At 28.7% G+C, this 20,043-nt stretch overlaps 1 protein-coding gene across 1 annotated transcript in view; it reads left to right on the top strand.

Annotated features, from left to right (window-relative positions):
* Positions 1-1,354: 1,354 nt before the first annotated feature.
* Positions 1,355-20,043, top strand: part of LOC119689677 — a 41,174-nt gene continuing 22,485 nt past the window's right edge. The window contains exon 1 of the mRNA XM_038104560.1: positions 1,355-1,471. The gene's annotated coding sequence lies outside the window, so the exon portion shown is untranslated. The remainder of the gene's footprint in view (positions 1,472-20,043) is intronic.

Genomic DNA, 20,043 nt, shown 5'->3' with positions numbered 1-20,043 from the left:
AATAACGTTATATTATGAAAATTTACAGATATTAAAAATTTTATTATTAAAATACGGTGTTGCAATTAATAAAAAATCCGTGCCCTAAAGAAAATAAGAATTTAAGCAAACAAAAAGAACGACAAGCTAACCGAAAAGGATAAAAAGACATACATATGCCGCATTGCTTGGCATACAGGCACACAAGCACACGTACTTCATTCAATAAAATCTGAAACAGTGAAATCAGTGGAACTCTTAAAAAACGTTGTTATTATAAGTGTCATGGTTTACACTTGCCAAAATTTTTGCATATAAAGTGAAAATTATAATTTTACATTGAATATTAAGATTAATATAAAAATTTAATCCTAATTTGAATTTAAAGAAGATAAAAGACAGTTATTGTTGTATTTGTAATTATAATTGTAATTGTAATTGTAATTGTAATTTCTTTAAAAAGGATCTACAATTAAAAAGTGTAATCTTGTTGCTTCTTAGTACATAGGCTGATTGGCACTACCAGCCGACCGGTTGGTTGCCAGCCCCGATTAACTACCAGTGTCGTTACTGACTGCGAATTAAATTCAAGGTACTCAAGTACTAAGCGCAACGAGTAATAAGACTGAACGGATATCGGATATATATTGTAGCATATCGAAATCACGCTTATTTCATCCCAAACATTATTTGTGTGTTATAATTTTATTTTTGAATCATTTTTGGGTTCAGGCCATTGGAGGTGTTTCGGGGGGTATCATCAGTCTCACACAGTTTTGCATATGCACACACGCACGCACACACTATCATAAAGATGAACTCGCGTTTAATGTTTTAAAAAGGAGCATGTTTATCAGTGAGTGTTAAAAAATAAACAAAGTAAATATTAAAAAGGGCCAAAATCAAAGAGACACTTAATTACGTTTAAAATTAAAAATCATAAAATATATCTTATATCTTCTGACTATATTTTTAGAATTAAATTTTATAAACTTCAATTATATCATTTTATAAAATATTTTGAATACAGTGAGTCAGCCCGTCCCGTCATCTCCAGCAAAGCACATACGTTACAAAAAGGCCTGGTCTACCCAAAATTTGAAAGCTACAAATTAAGCATAATTATGAATTATTTCTTTAAATAATTACAAAAACTAAAAATTCTAAAAGAAATCTAATTTAAAAACGATATCAAAAATTTGAAAACAAAAATTTTTAATTACCTTAAAAAAATAGTTATAAACTTTTAAATATTTATCTGTGATTCTATAATTTTATGTAAAATAAAAACTATACTACATATATAACATAAAAACCAACAAGTAACTGAAATCAATTTAATCTATATATTTTTTCACTAAAATATTTACTTTAAAAATATATCTACTTAATAATATAAATAATAGTAACAATTATTTAAAAAGTGAAGAAATATAATTTGAAGAGCGAATTCAACAGAAATCTCTGCAACGTCGTTGGATTTAAACTATTTGTAAGTATCATTGCTACAATATATTGATATACAATTTAATTAATTTAAAATTAAATAAATATCTTTTATATCTTACTACATTTTTTGTTTTTTATTTATATTTTAAAGACAAACATGTAAATTGTAATATACAAATTGAAACATAATATAATAAAGCCCTTCAAAATATAATAAAATATAGTCAGTTTTGTTTATTTTATTTTTTTAAGAATATTTTTGTATATGTATTTCGGCAAATTCGCTTTTGTATAGAAATATACGTATAGAAATTTACAAAAAATTAACGCTCGAAATAAAAGTTAATGTGTTCTTAAAAAAATAAAAATAACAAAACCAACTTTAAAATAATTTTGAAAATAATTTTAAGTATATAATCTATAAGAAATATTAAAAATCTTATAATATGTCATTCTTTTGACATGAATGCTCCAATAGAACAACTTTTGGTGCTTAAGAATAACTTGGCATCACTTCCTAAACCAGTAAACATATAACACGTAAAAAAAAAATCAAGTCAATTTCCGATTGAATTTTATAAAAGAGTTTTGTACATAGATATATATATATATAGGCAATATGAGATCGTGAATATATTCGTTTATATAATTTTTAAACGTCTAACATCACTAGTTAATGGTATATAAGCAGTATTTAACATTGTTTTATTTTTCTAATAAAATTTATTTTTTTGTCTAATAACTTTTTGCTTTTTTTTAATGATTTTATTTTGTATTTATTCATATTTTTTATTTTTTAATTAATTTAATATTTAAGCGACATGTGTAATATAGTAAAATACATAAATGTTTTGTTGCAAATTATAATACGTACTAACATTTATTTTATTAAATTGTAAACAATTGTAATTTTTCGTGTACTGTTCTTTACACCTTAAGAGATGCTTAATAATATTATTATCTACACGATGTTGCAATATAAATACTTCTTCAGTTGTTGAAGTAAATTCTCAACATGAATATTTTGGGTTAAACAAAGGGTATTGCGATGTTTTCTAATAATTGTATTTTATTTATCAATATATGGGCATCGAAAAACAACATTATCATATATTTTAAAAGATTTTTTCCATCAACTTCTAGTGGAACAGATGTCTCTGACAATTACATGTTTGGTGTGCTGATAAAAAAATTAAGCATCCAGTATTTTTCTATAGGTATTTGATGGACACTAGTCAAACTATAACTCTCTAAATTCTATTAGAAAGCTCGTTTGTAAACGTAAGAGCTTGATTTTCGTAACGATAGAGTTATTACTAAAAGTTTTACATACTTCGAATTTAGTTTTTACATTAAATAGGTTCAATATCTAAGTCTTTATGAATTTCGTTATTTGGTATATACCAATCAGCATTGACGATGGTCCTTAATATTTTTGATTGTTGTCTTTAAATAATTTGAGTATAGGATTTGGAGGCAGTACTCCAAAGTTCGATGCCATAACGAAATAATGGCATAATTATCATTTTATTTAGGTACTAGCATTCAATATATCTGGCCAAACTTTTGTTTTATGTTATTTCTTTTTTGGATAATGTGATGTTTTCATGTAAGTTATTAGTCTATTGTTATTCCAAGATATTTGGCATTGGTACTTGTTGTATTGGTGAATCATGTAGAAGCTACTGCTTATCCACAAATTTTCTGTTAGTATACGTCACTTGTGTGGTTTTATCTGTATTGACTTTTAAACCCCATTCAGAAACTGGGTTCAGATTCTTTTGAAGTCTACTTCTAGCGATGTCAATGCTGGAGTCTGACGCGAGTAGTACAGTATGTGTATTAATTTTACTTAACAAAGTTTTTCTACATATAGTCAGTTTTTGACTGTATGTTAGTCTATCTACTTTGTCTAAAATTGAGCTCGGAGAACGTATCGCAAAATTGAATCGTACATGTCCCACATGTTTTATATCGTGTTAAACAAAATAGTTTTATTTTTTTATTTTGTGTTGGTTTAGAATCCATAATCCAATTTAGAAGTATAATATTCAATTTTTTTTGTACTATGTTTTTGACTACAAGATGTCAGTCAATGCCATCTTAAATGTTACCTCAAAGTAGATAAAAATTTTTCGGATGTATTTACTCTTTTTTAGAGCAAATATAATTTTGATAAAACTCGAATCAGTAAGCTGTGTCTGTAATTTTCCACTTGTATGTAAACAAAGCAAAAAACTTAGAAATGTATTTCTAAAAGATCATATAAAGTATAAATACCCAAATCAATCTAAAGATCTTAGTGTGTATGTTAGCCGATAAAAGTAATATACGAATGAAACTTTGGAAACAGATTTATTTAAAGTTCATCCAACATATAGTGAAATAATCAAAATTGATTGACTGTATTTCATAACTGCAATAGAAATCAATCTCCATTATATATGTATAAAGATATTTAGTTAAAGCTTAATGTGTTTGCCAAACCCATAATATAACTTATATTGTATATAACCACTAAAAACAAAATTTAATTGTTATATATTGAATATAGCTGTCATATATTTTTCAATGTTTTCTTCCTAAATTTAGTATCGAAATATTATTGATTATATTTCATTTTGTTTAATAATAGAGGAGATCGATTAAAATTTTATGTAGCTGTTATACACAAGTTAATAATTCAGATAAACGTTCTTGAAATTAATTTAAGAAAAAATTTATCATTTATAAAAAATATGCAGACTTCTGGCACGAATTTAAAATTAAAAATCTTTACTGTAGACTCGTCTTAACAGCTCTCTTTGAATTAAGAGCGTTTAAGCTATTATACAGTAAAGTTAAACCTAATTTTTTTGCTTATATATCATATTCATGCTAAAAAAAACAACTTAACATTCTTAAGATTATGACTAGTATTTTAGTACAGACATCGTATATAAATATAAGGAACTTCTCCGATTAAAAAATGTTTGCTTACTATTTGGGTTTTGCTGCATGTTAAACATACCTTTTGAGCTACATACATACAGTCAGGGACAAAATAACCATTAAGTTCAGAGTTTAAAGAAAAATTAACATTTCACTAAAATTATAAGTATATAGTTTTATTGCATTCCATATATTATTAAAAAAAAACAGAAAATAATTATCCTATTGAGCATGTTAAAGAGTTAATAAAACGTAAATCGAAAAATGCAGCAACAAGGACCAAGAATTCACTAAAACGGGCTCTCAGGAAAGCCTGGTCTGAACTGACGGCGTCACAAACGGAAAATTTAGTCCTTTCTATGCCACATCGTCTGCAAGCAGTCATAGAAAGTCATAGCGGCCCAACAAAGTATTTAAATATTATATTTCGCTAAAAATTTGTCAATTTCTTTGCATTATAAACACTTTTTGCATGTGTATTTAAACTTCTGTCCGCATCATTTTTCATTAAATTAACCGTTATGCTAGCAATAAAGTAAATATTTTTTGTTATTATTTTTAATAATTTATGAAATGAAATAAAACTTCATACTTAAAATTTTAGTGACATGTTTATTTTTCTTTAAAGCCTGAATTTTAAGGGTGTATTTAAACTTTTGTCCCTGACTGTATGTATGTATATTGAATATGTGGAACAGTCTCTCATTTATCAGCGTATGTGCTATACTAAGAACGAAAAAAGTATATTCATATATAAAAAGTATATAAATATATAAATCATTTTTATAGATATGTATAAGGTTATTCAAGTGTGGAACTGTTTTCCTTTTTCATAGAGTTCAATTAACATTATAGATCATCGATTTCTGCATAAATAATTATTTAATATAATAAATTTATGTTTTTTTTTAAATAAACCTTTTGAGAAGTATATAGCGTTACAGAGTTTTGTTTGCATTACTATTATATTAACAATACATTTTCAGGCCGAATAGCTACTGAAGACATAAGTTTGCAGTAAAATATATTCTCTATATAACATATGTACACCCAACTCTCTTTTCACACGGTTCTTTTTTACACGATTTTGAAATAACACGGTTGAAAATTAAACACAAAATACTTCTTTTACACGAATTTTTTGATTTTGCACGAATTCCCACAACATTTTTTTTAATTGTAATTTTTTTTTATGTCTTGTTGTATACTTATGTATACAGCAACAAAATAAAATTCGGGGAATATCCGAATTTTAATATTAGTTTTTTTTATTTCGTTGCACTTCGATTGCCATCATGCACCAAAAGTGAAAGCTTTGTAGAACAATCAGCTGTGTGTTCTGAAATTATACCTCTATCAAATGCAATTGGTGGCGAAGGGTTTAGCAACATGCAAGTGTCTGATATAAATGAATTGATGCGACAAACTCCTTTACATGAAGATGATTTAATTGAATTTATGACAATTGATGACAGTAAAGAAGTCGATTATGATGAAGTAGAAGGTAAAGATCAGGAATTAACGGCTAATTTAATTCCTGAGGGCTTGAAATTTGCAAAAAGTATGGAGCAATATTTTCTAACTTATGATCCTGACATGGAGCGTGCATTACAATTTACACGCAATCTTAACTGTTGTATAGCTGGATATGAAGAATTGTGTAAACAACTTAAAAAACAGTTACTATTAATACTGATGATAGTATTTTTAAGCCTGTTCGTTGTCAATTTGATATTAAAGTTTGATACAATATATTTTACTTTTGTAACAAAATAATTTTTTTTTAATTCATATAGATTTATTTTATAAATTTTAATACACGATTTTATGGAAAAATATTAGTTGTGGAACATATCCCCAAGTTTACACATGTATTTTTTTACACGGTTTTCTAAGGAACGCATCTACCGTGTAAAAAGAGAGTACAAGCATTTAGTGATTTGACATAGCACTATTATGCTTTTTAAAGTTTTTTTTTGTTTAATGTGGGTTACAATCTAGTTACAAAACAACTTACAACAATTTTAATTTAACAATATTTAAGCATGTTCATGTAAAGATTTGTCCATTCAAAATATGGGACAGTATAAGATTAAAGGCTGCAAAGCTTTCGAAACATACGATGTATTGTTTGTGATGCCACTAGCACATTTACTTGAGTATTTGTGCGGTCACAAAATCTCTCTCTCTCTCTCTCTCTCTCTCTCTCTCTCTCTCTTTCTTTCTCTCTCTCTCTCTCTCTCTCTCTTTCTCTCTCTCTCTCTCTCTCTCTCTTTCTTTCTTTCTTTTCATCGATGAAATTTGGTATTCTTCTGAATTTCTTCAACGGTTACGTTGATGAAGTTACTTACTTACTTACTTAATGTATTCTTATTCTTATTGTGGAGCATATGGAGGTTCAAAATTCACGCTAAAACATTGCTGAGATGAATGAAACCTCTTAATGAAGTTAAAGAAGAATTATATAATTTGTGTACGAAGATTAGTTAAAATGAAAGTGATACTAAAGTTTCTAACTATTAAAATTTTATTTCATTATTTTGTCTGTCTGTCCTTATGTCTGGATGTACGAAAAATATATATAACTACTATTTTTTTCTAACAATCAAAAATATATCAGATTTTAATATAATTTCATGCGTAGAGTAATATACCATGCGTCTAAGTAGTGTTATTGTGTGGTAAATGATAAATACCGCAAAAATACTTAGATCTCGTAATGTGAGTTTTGACACCTTTTTCTGCAACTTTGGGAGCTGTTCCATTAATGATATTCATTCGGTCTTGGAAAATCTGCACGAGTGTCGTAATAGCTAATTTAGATTTGATACGTTTAAAATTTCAAATTAACTTCGATTGAGTGAATCTAAAAAAAAACATAAAAATTTTATATTCAAGCAGTTATTAGGATATATCCATACATTACTATAATGCTGACTCCAATATCGCTTTATAAGACATTCTTTAGCACAAATTTCAATGAATGTACATAACAGTGTAGAACAAGAGACATTGGGAGGGTGAGACTAACTTTGGTGGCATGACCATCAGCACTATAAAACAATCATAAATAATTTTATATGACATACATATGTATACACTTGAACATTTAGAAAATAAATATAATTTTAATAAAAATTTCTACCAAGAACTTGTTTATTTTAACTTCAAGTTGGATAATTCAATAATTTAAAAAGAATTTGTTATTTATCGCATAGTCTTTATAGTTCTTAAATCATTTAAAATTTACATCACTATGAACAGAGGATAAATAAGATTTTTTTAGTGCTTTGAAGAAAGCATCAGGCTACGTTAACTATTTATATTTTAATCGGTTTATCGGTTTCTCTATCTGTTAATAAATATATTTTTATGATTATTTATCTTTATATACTAGATTCTGGGTATCAGCTAATGGAAGTAAATTAAAACAGGACCATTTGTGAATCCAGACAGATCAAGTTGTCAGATAGATTAAATTGCTTGACGATTATTGTTTGTTCTTATATAAAATAACTGTTGAAATTGAGTCTATACACAGAAATGTATATTGGCATTGCACAACGTACAAAATTTCGCAATTGTATATAAATAATATTTATCAAGCAGATAGTAAATCTTCTCTTATCATCCTTTCCCTTCTTAATTACAATTAAAAAATTGTGAATTAAAAATGGAATTATAAAATTAAAATAGATGTGTATAATATCTTGTTCCTTACTATAAAATCACATTTAGGCTTTGTATGCACAAAGCCCACATATCTCAAACAAAAAGAATTTTGTTTGAGATACAAATTCAGTCTAACTGCAAATTGGTACTATTTACTTCACATTTCATGTCTTATGTCATCAATTTGCTTTGTAGAGCTGGGATATCCTCTCCACTGTGTACAGCATCTAACTTATTACATTACTATGCTGAGCAGAGGGAACTAAACGTTGACAATACCGGAAAGCTTAAAATCTTTATAGTTTATTTTACATTCTTCTATAATTTTATGTTTTTATTTGCGCTTTTTGTGGCTTTGCTTGTGGTTGGTTTGTTTTCAGATACGCACATGTGCATGTCAATTATTTAAATAAATTTCAGAAAAATTTGCTTATTTTATATGAGTACATTCTGTAAAAGGAAAATCTATATATAATATACAGTACTACACAATATAATATACCGACGTATGTATATACATATATGTGTGCATATGTATGGCAAAAACTATTCCATCTTAGTTTTGCGAATTTTCATTTGTTTCACTTTGTCTTGAGAAAATCTCTCTTGTTTCACCCAAAAGTAAGACTGAAAAAATTTCTGTTAAATAATTAATTACGATTACGTATTTATAAATGCAATGACATTGAAAAACTATGTATGTATATTGGCACCTTATGTAGGCCAATTCCACATAATTATTTTACTTCATTTGCTTAATTGTTCTTCATATATTTTTAAAGAAAAACGTTCAAAAATTACAATTAATAAAATTACTTTAAACTGTGAGATGGACTGATACATAATTTTACTATCTATCGGCTATAGTATCTGTAAATTATTATTTATAATATTCGAAAAATTACTTACGTGGCCAAGTTTCAGCGCAATAAATTAGCACAGGCACGCTGAATGATCTTCAGAGCATGAAAAACAAACTTCTTCAAGGAAGCATTACTTTATTATTTTTTAATTTATTTTAATACCAAAAATGTACATACACATACATACAACATATTCGATATATACCCAACATATTCGAGTGTGTTTGTAAATGATCAAAGGTGTGAGCTCCAAAAACTACTTGCAGCCGTGGTATCAAAAAATGTATTTGTTTTGCTTTTGCAATATGAAGGAAAATAATATTCTATCACGTAGAAAATTTCAAGTTAATACGACACTTAGTAGTCCAGATATATCAATTTGAAAATGAGAAACAATGCCGGGAATGTGGGTATTGACACAAATCTATTGGCAAGAGTTATTCTTTGCTGATCTTGATTGATTCCGTATTTGTTGATATGTTGCATGTATCTTAAAATTTCAAAAACTCTTTCATTCCACCAAACTGTTCATTTGTGACATGGGTTCTATAAAGCTTATAATGAATCATGTCTCTTATAACTAGTTTATTATTGTTAGAGGATGTGGGACTGAGACCGTCGGGCCTATTGTGTCCCCTTCTAGGCTTAGAGTAGGTCTTTAAGCCCAGAATCTGCAGTTTGCATCCGTAAGTATACCCAGTTTTGTAAGGTGGTGTTTTAGTCTACAGTGCCCTGTAGGAATCCTGTGATGATTCTAAGTTTTTCTTTTGATAGGCTCATACAATCCTGGTATCTCTTGTTGTTATAGGCAGTGAACGAAAACAAACACTAAAGTACAAAACATAGTGTACTGTTTGTCATCTTTGTTAAAAAACACTAAACGAACAGTACATTAAAAAAAGTCCGAAACAATTCAACAATTCTTAGAGTTTGTGTACTTTTCACGAAGGTAGTGCTCTTTATAACGATCTTTTCACGAAGGTAGTGCTCATTTTAGTTATCTTTTGCCGAAGGTAGTGTACTTTTTAGTGATCATTTTCCTAAGGTAGTGGTTTTTTTAGCGTTTGTCAAACAAAACGACTTGGAAACATTTTTAATGTGCATTGTTGTTGGTTAGTTTGCATGAGAAGAAGAAAAAATTTTGTTTGCATTTGTATTGCATGTATTTTGTTTGTGTTTTTAAATAAAGATATTGCGTATGCATTTATTGATGCATATTTAATATTAGGGGATGAATTACATATATTTAATATTTTATTGCGATTGAATGATTCGTATTATATTTATAATGCTAATAAAAGGCAATAATAATAAATAAAATAAAATAAAAGACTACCTTCGTGAAAAGTACACAAACTCTAAAAATAAAGTTTGTGTTCGCGGACACAAACTTTAAAAATTTTTTGATGTGTTTCGGACATGAGCAGTACACTACGATACTGTACTGTTTATTTTCGTTCACTGGTTATAGGTACCAATAAGTGATTTGGATTTTTTTAATCCTGGTATATTATCCCAGGAATCCTTTTTATTCTGGTTAACAAAAAGGTCCCGGCCCCATCATCGCTTCTCATTTTCTGTCTGGTTTGTACGCGTATTTGTTTCCGCATACGTCAGTATGTCCCAGGCCCGTACTAGTGCGTATTTTTACCTTCCTAGTTCGAAGCATGTTGCTCATCCACCGTGCTAGAGTAGAGTTTATTCCTCTGTTTATTAGTGATATATATCTTTATAGGTTCATGTAAAGTATTGTCAAAGGCACCTTCTATATCTAGAAATGCGCATATTGCTGTTTCCTTCTTCTCAATACTATCCCCTATTATATTTGTCAACTCAAACAATGCGATTTCAGTGGATCTCTCCGCCCTGTAAGCATGTTGGTATGGATAAAATGGGGTAGCTACAAGTGCTGTAGTTCTGATGAAGTTATCCACAACTTTTTCTAATGTTTTTAGCATGAAGGTTGTGAGTCAAATGGGTCTGAAGGATTTTGGATGGAGTGGATTCTTCTTACCTGTTTTTGGTATGAAAACTACCTTTGCCTTTTTCCATTCGTTTGTTATATACCCAAACACAATGCTAGCCTTAGTTATCTTCGTCAGCGGGGTTAGCCATTATTTTATTTCTTGTGGAATAAGTGCCGGAAGTAATCCATTTATGCCAGGTGATTTAAATGGTTTAAAAGTTTTCACTGCCCATTTGATTCCAGCTGTCGTATATATTTTCTTGACAATAGGCCAGGTTGCTTTATCTGCTGTTTGGCAAGCTTCCTTAAGAAGTAATTGGATCCTTCCCTCCTCACCTACTGTGTACATATTGTCATCTCTTTTCCGATTAGTTGAAGAGAGTGATTTCTCTTTGGCCAATACTTTGCAGAGTCTTGCTGCCTCCGTAGTGTGTTCTATGCTTTTCTCTTTTCGCTCTCCTAATTTCCTTATTATTGAGAGTGAGAGTGCTTCTATACTCGGTCCAGCACCCAGTGCGCTTGGATCGGTTGAATAGCCTTCAAGCCGTTGTTCTCAATGTCGTTAGTTTATTATTCCACCAAGGTACATCCCGGATTGATTTTATTGAGCTTATCGGACAGCTACTTTCGTATGGATCAATAATGGTATTGCTGAGGTTTTCAACTGTGGATTCCAGTTGGGTTGCATGCTGGATATTTCTCCCTATATCTAACTAACTTAGGTTAACCCCTAGGTTATTCTGGTATTTTTCCCAGTCTGTTTTCCTAGGATTCCTAGTTATTTTATGGATATGGGGTGTTTCTTCAATCTTCTTAATCTTATAATTCTATGGTCTGACATCGATGGTTCATTAGAAACTATGCAATTCTTAACTAGTTCGCTACCTAGAGTATTTGCTAGCGTTATATATAGAACCTTTTCGCGTACCCTAGTTACAAAGGTTGGTGTATTCCCTATATTTATAATTTTTAATTTATTTTTAATTATAAATTCTAGAAGGTACTCACGCCGTTTGTTGGTGTCTGTGCTGTCCCAAACCTCGTTGTGTGCGTTAGCGTCGCAGTCGAGTATAAGCGGTAGCCTCTTATTTGTGCAGTATTCTACCAGTCTGCATATGCCTTCAGATGGTATCTGAGTTTCGGCACCCGGTAGATACCCGGTTGCTAAGACAATGCTTCTGGGACTCCCGATAATGTTAATGAAAATCTGGACTGCTACTAAATCCCTGGTGTGGAATTCTGAAAGATATAGAAAGTTAATATTTTTATTCAATAACATACAAGTTCTGGGGTTATCACATCTGACATCCAATATTGCCTGTGTGCAGTTAGTAGCTTGGCCACAAATCCGGTTTTTGAATATCAGTGGGACATCATCTATGTCCGATAGAGAGACTCGGTCCGAGTCTTCTGCTTCCGCCAAGTTTAGCATCGTCATGCCTAGGTCATTAATGTCCTCATTTTCATGAGGTAAGATGCTGATTTGCAGACCGACATCGGAAACCCGTAATCAGCAAGCTTGCCTGTAACTAAGCCCCTACACCAGGTTAAGGTGCCTATCACGTAGGGGATGTCTTATAAATATATAATATGGAAAATGTTGTTTCTATGAGTATACAGTCAAACTTCCATAACTTGAATTTCTCTACAACTCGAATAATAATATTGTCACATGTCAATAGAAATATGGGAAAGTGCATTCTATAATTCGAATTTTTATTTTAAGTATGAATCCATTTTGGTGTTAGGGAAAGTTCCTTTTTCCAAACAAAATGTTTATTTTTTTCTTTCTTATGTTGCTTGTTTATGCAAATGCCAGTCGAATTAGTGGATCTGATTCTAAGCGCAACGAAAAGTGTGGATTAGGGTTCGGTAGATACAATTGTTCAACAGCCTTCCAAGAATGAAGTAAAAGAGTCATTCAAAGTTCTGAATTTTTATTTTGCAAGCGAATAATACTACTACTGATGATCTCTATAAGGATTTAAATAAATTTTAACATCTTTATACTGAAAATAATAAAAAAAAATTAAAATCCTTACCCATAATTTCTGAATATTTTACTTAACTATAACATCAGTGTTATATTTGATTTCAAATAAATATAAAAAACTAAAATAAAATAAAAAAAATAATAAAATAAAAAAACTCTCTAGCTCGAAGTCTCCATAAGTCGAAGCTTTTCTTTGCAAAATGGTACTTCGAGTTATGGGCGTTTGACTGTATTTTAATTTTTATTTCGAAGTAATTAATGTCTTATATTGTTCCTAAATTTATATATTTTATGTTAGAATTAAGATATCATCGCCACATGAAAAGAAGCGTCTGTGAATTGTTTTCTAAATCTTACTTAAAATGCTGGAATCGCATTGATTTGTTTACTTTATAAACATTTTTAACTAATTTGTTATTTATTAAAGTTGATATTGTCCATCTTGTCACATATGGTGAAGTGTTATCTTGGATAACAGACCATTGTTTTGAAAGTTCTTGGTGAATCGTTGATATGGCGATAAATTGTTTTTGCTGAATCAGAGGAAAATGCAAAATGCAACTCATATTTCTACTGCATATATTTACATACTTGTCGCTTGTTTTCTCAACAATAATCCCTTCTTAGTTATCACACCAAGAGAACATATATGCAGTAATATATATCTCAATATGATGGTCGTGATAAAGATGTATAACTGAAGACATAAACCAACTTGTGGCAACAACAGTTCAGTTTAGTTCAATTTCCTACAGAAAAATACAGAAAAATAGTTAAATATTTTACACTACAAGTTATTTGTAGAGTAGTGTTGTGTTCTTGTAAAGAGAGGTAATTCTGATTTGATTTAACACTTGTCCCGCAATTCGTATCCAATAAAAATATTTTCTGTGAAGATAGTAACTACATCATCAATATATGCTATCATTTGATGATCACCTTAATTTAAATTTCTGAGTATTGTATTTAATGCGTTTTGATATAAAAGAAATGAGAATGTCCCTTTATAATATACCCTTGCTTTTCTACTTTGAAGCAATTGGGGGGTAAATAAAGCCAGCTATAGTATCACTCATGCTAACGCTTATCAGTGAAGTGATTGTTTTTGGAAGTATGTTTTTGATAAAGCCTTAAATGCCTAGAAAAAAGGCCAGTGCGTAATAATATCTCGTGCTTTCTCTATAATTTCGTACAACGAGTATAAAGTAAACTTCATAGCAGTTTTCATATCATATCGAAATACATTACTAGCAGCTTTCCAAAATTTCGCAACATGAAAAAGAGACAGGGTAATTTAATATCATATCAAGAGAGTAGGAATAGGATTTTTCAGCTAAAGAAATTAATACCACACTGATTCATCTCCAATCATTTAAGATATCGTTAAACTTGATATAGGCTGTGCAATGCTTCTTTTCGTTTTATTTATCTTTTTTTAATGAAATTTTTATAGTTTCTTGCTTTAATGAACGAATTACTAAAGTAGAATTATAATTTGAAATTTTGTTACACAAGGAAATGTTAGGACAGACATGTACAGAAACTTTAAGCTAACGTTTAAGTCTGTTAAATGTTGTGGTATTTCAAAGAATAATAGATGTTTCATTGCCTTGTAGAATATAATATGATATTAATTAATTGCTCATTAATCACAATTATCTTTGTACTCGATGCTATTGGAAGTGTTCGCAAAAGTTTAGTATCGATTGAATATCTTTCGTTGAAGAATTTATATTTCTACTTCTGTTGATACTGCTGCTAATTAAAATGAAATTATACTCTTCAAGGATGTATCTATATGCAAGCACTAAAAACATGTGAACTTTAAAACTACCATATATCAATAAAATTTGTAAATTTTCTTAATTAGCTTTGAGGCATACGCATACTATTGTCTTCGTCACTATTAAATGACATTTAACAATTCTATAAAATTTTTACAACTTTTATACTAAAATTTTACGTAATTATTATTATAATTATAATTATTATAATTATTATTATTATTATTTGGATAGACGGACTTTTCTGCTGCAATAATTTATTTGGAAACATTAATTAGCGATTCGTTATTTCAATTCTGCAGTAAATTTTAATTAAAATAGACTTCGAGATATTTCGCAGTGCTAGTACATCTATAAACTTGTCTTAGTTTTAGATGTTTATTATATCCTTCTTTGTTATGAATTTGAGATGCATTATTATGGTTATTTAAAATCAGATGGAAAAGAATATCATCTCTGTATACATGTAAATAGAAATAATTAGAGTTGAGCATTCTAAATATCTTAAGAAATACGTAATTATTAATAATTGTTAAATCAGATTAAACACAATTTTTAATTAGAATTAGTTTTCTTATGCTCAATATTTTTTAAAGACACCATAATAGCTTACATATCTTATTTTAATCCAGTCATAAAATCAAAAATAAAAACTAGAATATTAGAAACCTATTAATTTATAACAAAATCGGTAAAAAAAAGTATCGTAAACCTTTCCGATAATTAACGATAGTTACTGATTTAATGCCAAATTCTTTTGAAAACGAAAAATAAGTTTTCGTGACGTGTTCAGAGGCTTATGTCTGAAAAAATATTTATGCGTAAAGATACCATATATTACTGAAATATATTATATATAATATTATATATTATGTATAATATTATATATTATGTATAATATTATATATAATATATAATATTATATATAATTGGTTTTCCTTATATGTTTTGCTAAGAAGTCTGCGTTTTGATTTCACATTCACTGATTATTCATTTATTGTTATTGACATGGTAAGGTAGATCCTTCACTGATGTTCATAAAGTTCTTCAGAAAGCCAAACGATTATTATTTGATAATTATCATTTAAAGTTTTTTTAAGACAAAATACCAGATTTCTTTTAGAAATGTTAGTTTTCGACATTTGCGCATACGTACATATATGTATATATACTATATATACTTTTTTTACAGGCAAGTGATGTATAATATTTATTAAATGATAAATAATTGATTCTTATGGGAAATAAACGTGATCTAACCTGCTTTACTTTTTAAAGTTCTGCTCACGAAAAATTAAAATATTTTAAATTTTAATTATACAAATTCACCTGCTAAACAGTAATGGTAATGGTATATACAACGTTTTTATCCGTTATATATGAGGCTTGGTATACAAGAAATTAGAATGCATATACTTTGTATTACAAAACTATTGGAGCGAAATTACAGTGAACACAAAACAATTTTTTTTTAATTTTTGTTTTATTATTTTGTATGTGTGTATTAGTTATAAGTCCACACATACTTCTTTCTTAAACTGGTTCACGTTTTTATTTTATTTAAATAAAATCATTGCAACTTTCTGATGTACAACATAGATATTTCATAAACTTCGAAAAATTTTATAATTTCATATTAAAATCAATCATAGTTTAAGAACTATTTGTTTTAAGTTTTTATAGGAATTTAAACTGAACTGAATGAGAATTATAATCTATCATTATCAATTTTCAAGCTATGAAGTCGTCGTAGCATTTAATTAATATGTAATTAGCATAAAGAATTTATTTAATTAAAAATGTTGAAAACAAGTATATTTAGTGTTTAATTTTAGTTAATTATTTAAAACATTAAGTAAAGTATTGAGATAAAAATAAAATACTAAGTTGATGATGTATTTTGGAGATATTGTCCCTCTTTAATTCTTCAAAAAAATTTATATCTAATTTTCAGAAGCATAAAACCATAATTGAGTTAGAGAATATCAATAACACAAAATATTAAATTCCTTTTTGAAAAATGGGATTGCCATAAAAATTGAGATAATTATATTAATTCTTAAAAAACCAAAAAAAAAAATGGTTATTATTGTGATTCTAATATACCATTTCTGTTATGGACAGCAGCACTTTTTGGAAGTATTGATCATGAAATAGTCGATAAAGTAAATAGAAAAGTAGTTACAAATTACAATTTTTCTTCTCATGGGATGCGAAAAAAATTTCAGAAAGAAGTAATAATCTAAGTATAAGAACTTTAATTATAATTCAGTGTTATAGGTTTGTTTGAGTTGCAGTAACAAACTTGTGAATCAAAGTTCCCTTACGTACAAACAATGGTCCGTTCTGATACCAGATCCACTTTAAAAGTGGAATCTAGAAACCATGTCTCTTTGAGAAGACTCGACCCTATCTTTCAAGTAGAACGAAATCAACCTAAGTCCATGAACTAGTATATTACCTAATTTTAAATTTTATTTGAACAGGGTTTCAAAGATTTTGAATCTACTCTTAGTCAATGATGGGCATCGACACCAGGAAACTGCGACGATGCCACAATTTTAACACTCAAAGTACACTCATAAAAACCAAATACAAATGCGTATAAATGTTTTTCTTATACGCTACTTATATGCATTCGCATTCGCCGTAGAAATGATTCATAAGTGTTTTCGTTTCGAGTCCCGGTGCTACCGAAACAACTTCACAAAAATGCAAAAACATAAGTATAGTGTATTCGTGTTTATTTGTGTGATGCACATTCATGTGATGCTTTCCTTTTAGCTTTTGCTCGCGAAGTCTCCGAATAATTTCATTGCGAATAATAATCGCAAATCTGAATATTCGAAGATTCTCGATTTACAAAAAATTCCATTTTTTTTTCAACTCCAAAAACTTCGTTTAACTGTTACGGTACCTGGTTTTTTGCTTTCAAAAATATTTCGAGATATTATAAATAAATAAAAATTAAGTTGACATTTTTAATGTGCATCTTCTATATTGTCTGTATTTATACTTGTATTCTATTCGCAAATGCTGAGTAAATAACCTATCGTTATTTATTATGTTCTCATATAAAGCAATGAAGGAAATAATAGTATCACAAAATAATGAGGCCAATGTGAATTTATTAGACCTGATTCGTCCTTATAATTTTGCGGGGAAATTCTTAGTGAAAAAACTCATTCATTACGAAGTTTCGAAATGAATTGTATAGGTAAAAGATTCATTAATCTATCCAAAGCAATCTCAAATAGATTCTTTGCACTGAAATAAAGAAAATTTTGAAACATTTGAACACATTTTTTGCGAATAAATGAAACTGGGCAACAACTAATTTTTCCATCTTGGAGACAGACTCGTTGCCGCATACAACGCATTTTGACCACTATTATATTTTTGTTTTTAATAGGGACCACAAAGTTTAAGAATAATGAACTGCATGATTATTTTAATATGCTTTATGCATCTCTTGTATAATGTATAATGAATTATATAAAAAATAGGTATATAATTACTTGAAAACTTTTTGTGCTTATTTTCTAATAAGTGAAGTCTCAGTGGACAAACTAAACCAATGTACCAATAGTGCCCCATCTGTCAAAGTTAAAGTGTTCATTAAAAATCTTATGATCACTTAAAACAACTAAGGTTACACAATATGTATAGACCACTGAAGTTGTGGTTTATAGTTATCACCCACCAGTTATTAATAATAATAGTATACTTATATTCTATTCATTGATTTTGAAACCACTGTCAAGAAAGTGGTTTTCTTATTTTAATCTCATTTTTGGTTAATACTTAAGATAATGTTACGAATATTGCGTTTTATGAATATATTTTTATGAATATTTTTTCAAGTGTTAAATGATTGATTTAAAAGTAAACTTTTGTTAAATTTGCTTTGAACTTAAAAATGTTTTTATAATTATCTTTTCAATTACCTGTTACGCTTACAGTAGTAAAAGTGTAAATAACTGTCTGTATATACGAGTGCCTAACAAAATATAGCCGCATAATCTTATTTTCCTGCCTGTAAAAGCAGCCCTAAACCTTGACTTTTATGTATTTTTCTCTATTTTAAATAAGGACACTGTTGGTATAAGATTTATATAAGTACATATTAATAAATATTAAATTGACCTTTATCAACTTGTGAAGTATGCGCAATAATATTCTCTAATGCATATTTTAATACCAGTGACTTCTGAAAATTTGCATATTACTAAAAATAAATTGAGGTTCTAGTTTAGCAACGACTTTGAAATTAATGCGCTCAATAGCCTGGCTTCGGTTAACTTCAATATGAAGTACATCGCACGCACCTCAGAAAAATTTTGTCAGATATGCAGATATGCAGATATGCAGATATGCAAATGCACAGGGCAACTTTACCTTGCGGAGCTCCAATCACAGTGGTTATAAGGGAGAGAACATTACATAAACCTAACCTGAAATGAGAAATCTATAAAATTTTTGTTTTATTAAATTTGTTCTGCACTTAGCTTTGTAACTATGACAATTTGTATCAAATGTGCTAAAATCACTCTAAATACCAGCAGTAAAACAATTGGTAAAAGCAATAAAAAAAACGAAAACCAAAACAAAAATATTTGCAGTTCCTAATACTACGAGGGAACGAATCCGGAAAGCATATATTCGTACATATAAACAATTGTTGTGCAAACTGTGGTTAGTCAATGGAACGAACAGAATGAAACATAAATCTACTTAAACATGCCATAGTAACATAAAATCAATATTATGCATTTAAAACATTTTCTTTTTATTTTAATAGATTTTTTTTAAAAGAAAGGAAGCCCATGTACTTACGTGAGCAGGCGTAAGGAGGGTTGCAGGGCAGGGTATTTAAGCTAAGTACCCAAACGCGTTGGTTTTTCATAATTTTATTACATATTATTACATTTTATACATTGAGGTAAAAAACCACTTTTGTTCCAACAAAGATTTAATCTAGCTTTTAAAAGTTTTGAAGTTGATAAAAAAATGTTATGAATTAATCAATTTTATAAAATATAAGCAAAATATATGCTATTATTAATATAGATACTTGTATGGTTTTTTTAATTATTGCAGATATTTTATGAGATTAACAATATTGATGATTAAAATATTACGTAGATGTTATTTAATAATATAGTTCAATCATCTGTCCATGAATAAGTTTCATTTTTATTATAATTCACATACAAAAAAACTAGTAAAAGCTATTAGATTCAATTTAGGTATGCTAACATAATTCACTATTGATTAAGTGTTTTCTTATTTATCGTAATGTCATTTCGCTTAGTGAATCATAAGTCAGTAACGATATTTTCAAGCCTTACTTTGTTGGATGCTTATGTATATAGCTTTTCATGTATATCATGCTTCCGATATATC

Source organism: Teleopsis dalmanni, chromosome X (assembly GCF_002237135.1).
Source record: "Teleopsis dalmanni isolate 2A chromosome X, ASM223713v2, whole genome shotgun sequence".
Taxonomy (NCBI): domain Eukaryota; kingdom Metazoa; phylum Arthropoda; class Insecta; order Diptera; family Diopsidae; genus Teleopsis; species Teleopsis dalmanni.
Note: the sequence above shows the minus strand (reverse complement) of the source record. Positions and strands in the feature narration are given on the sequence as shown.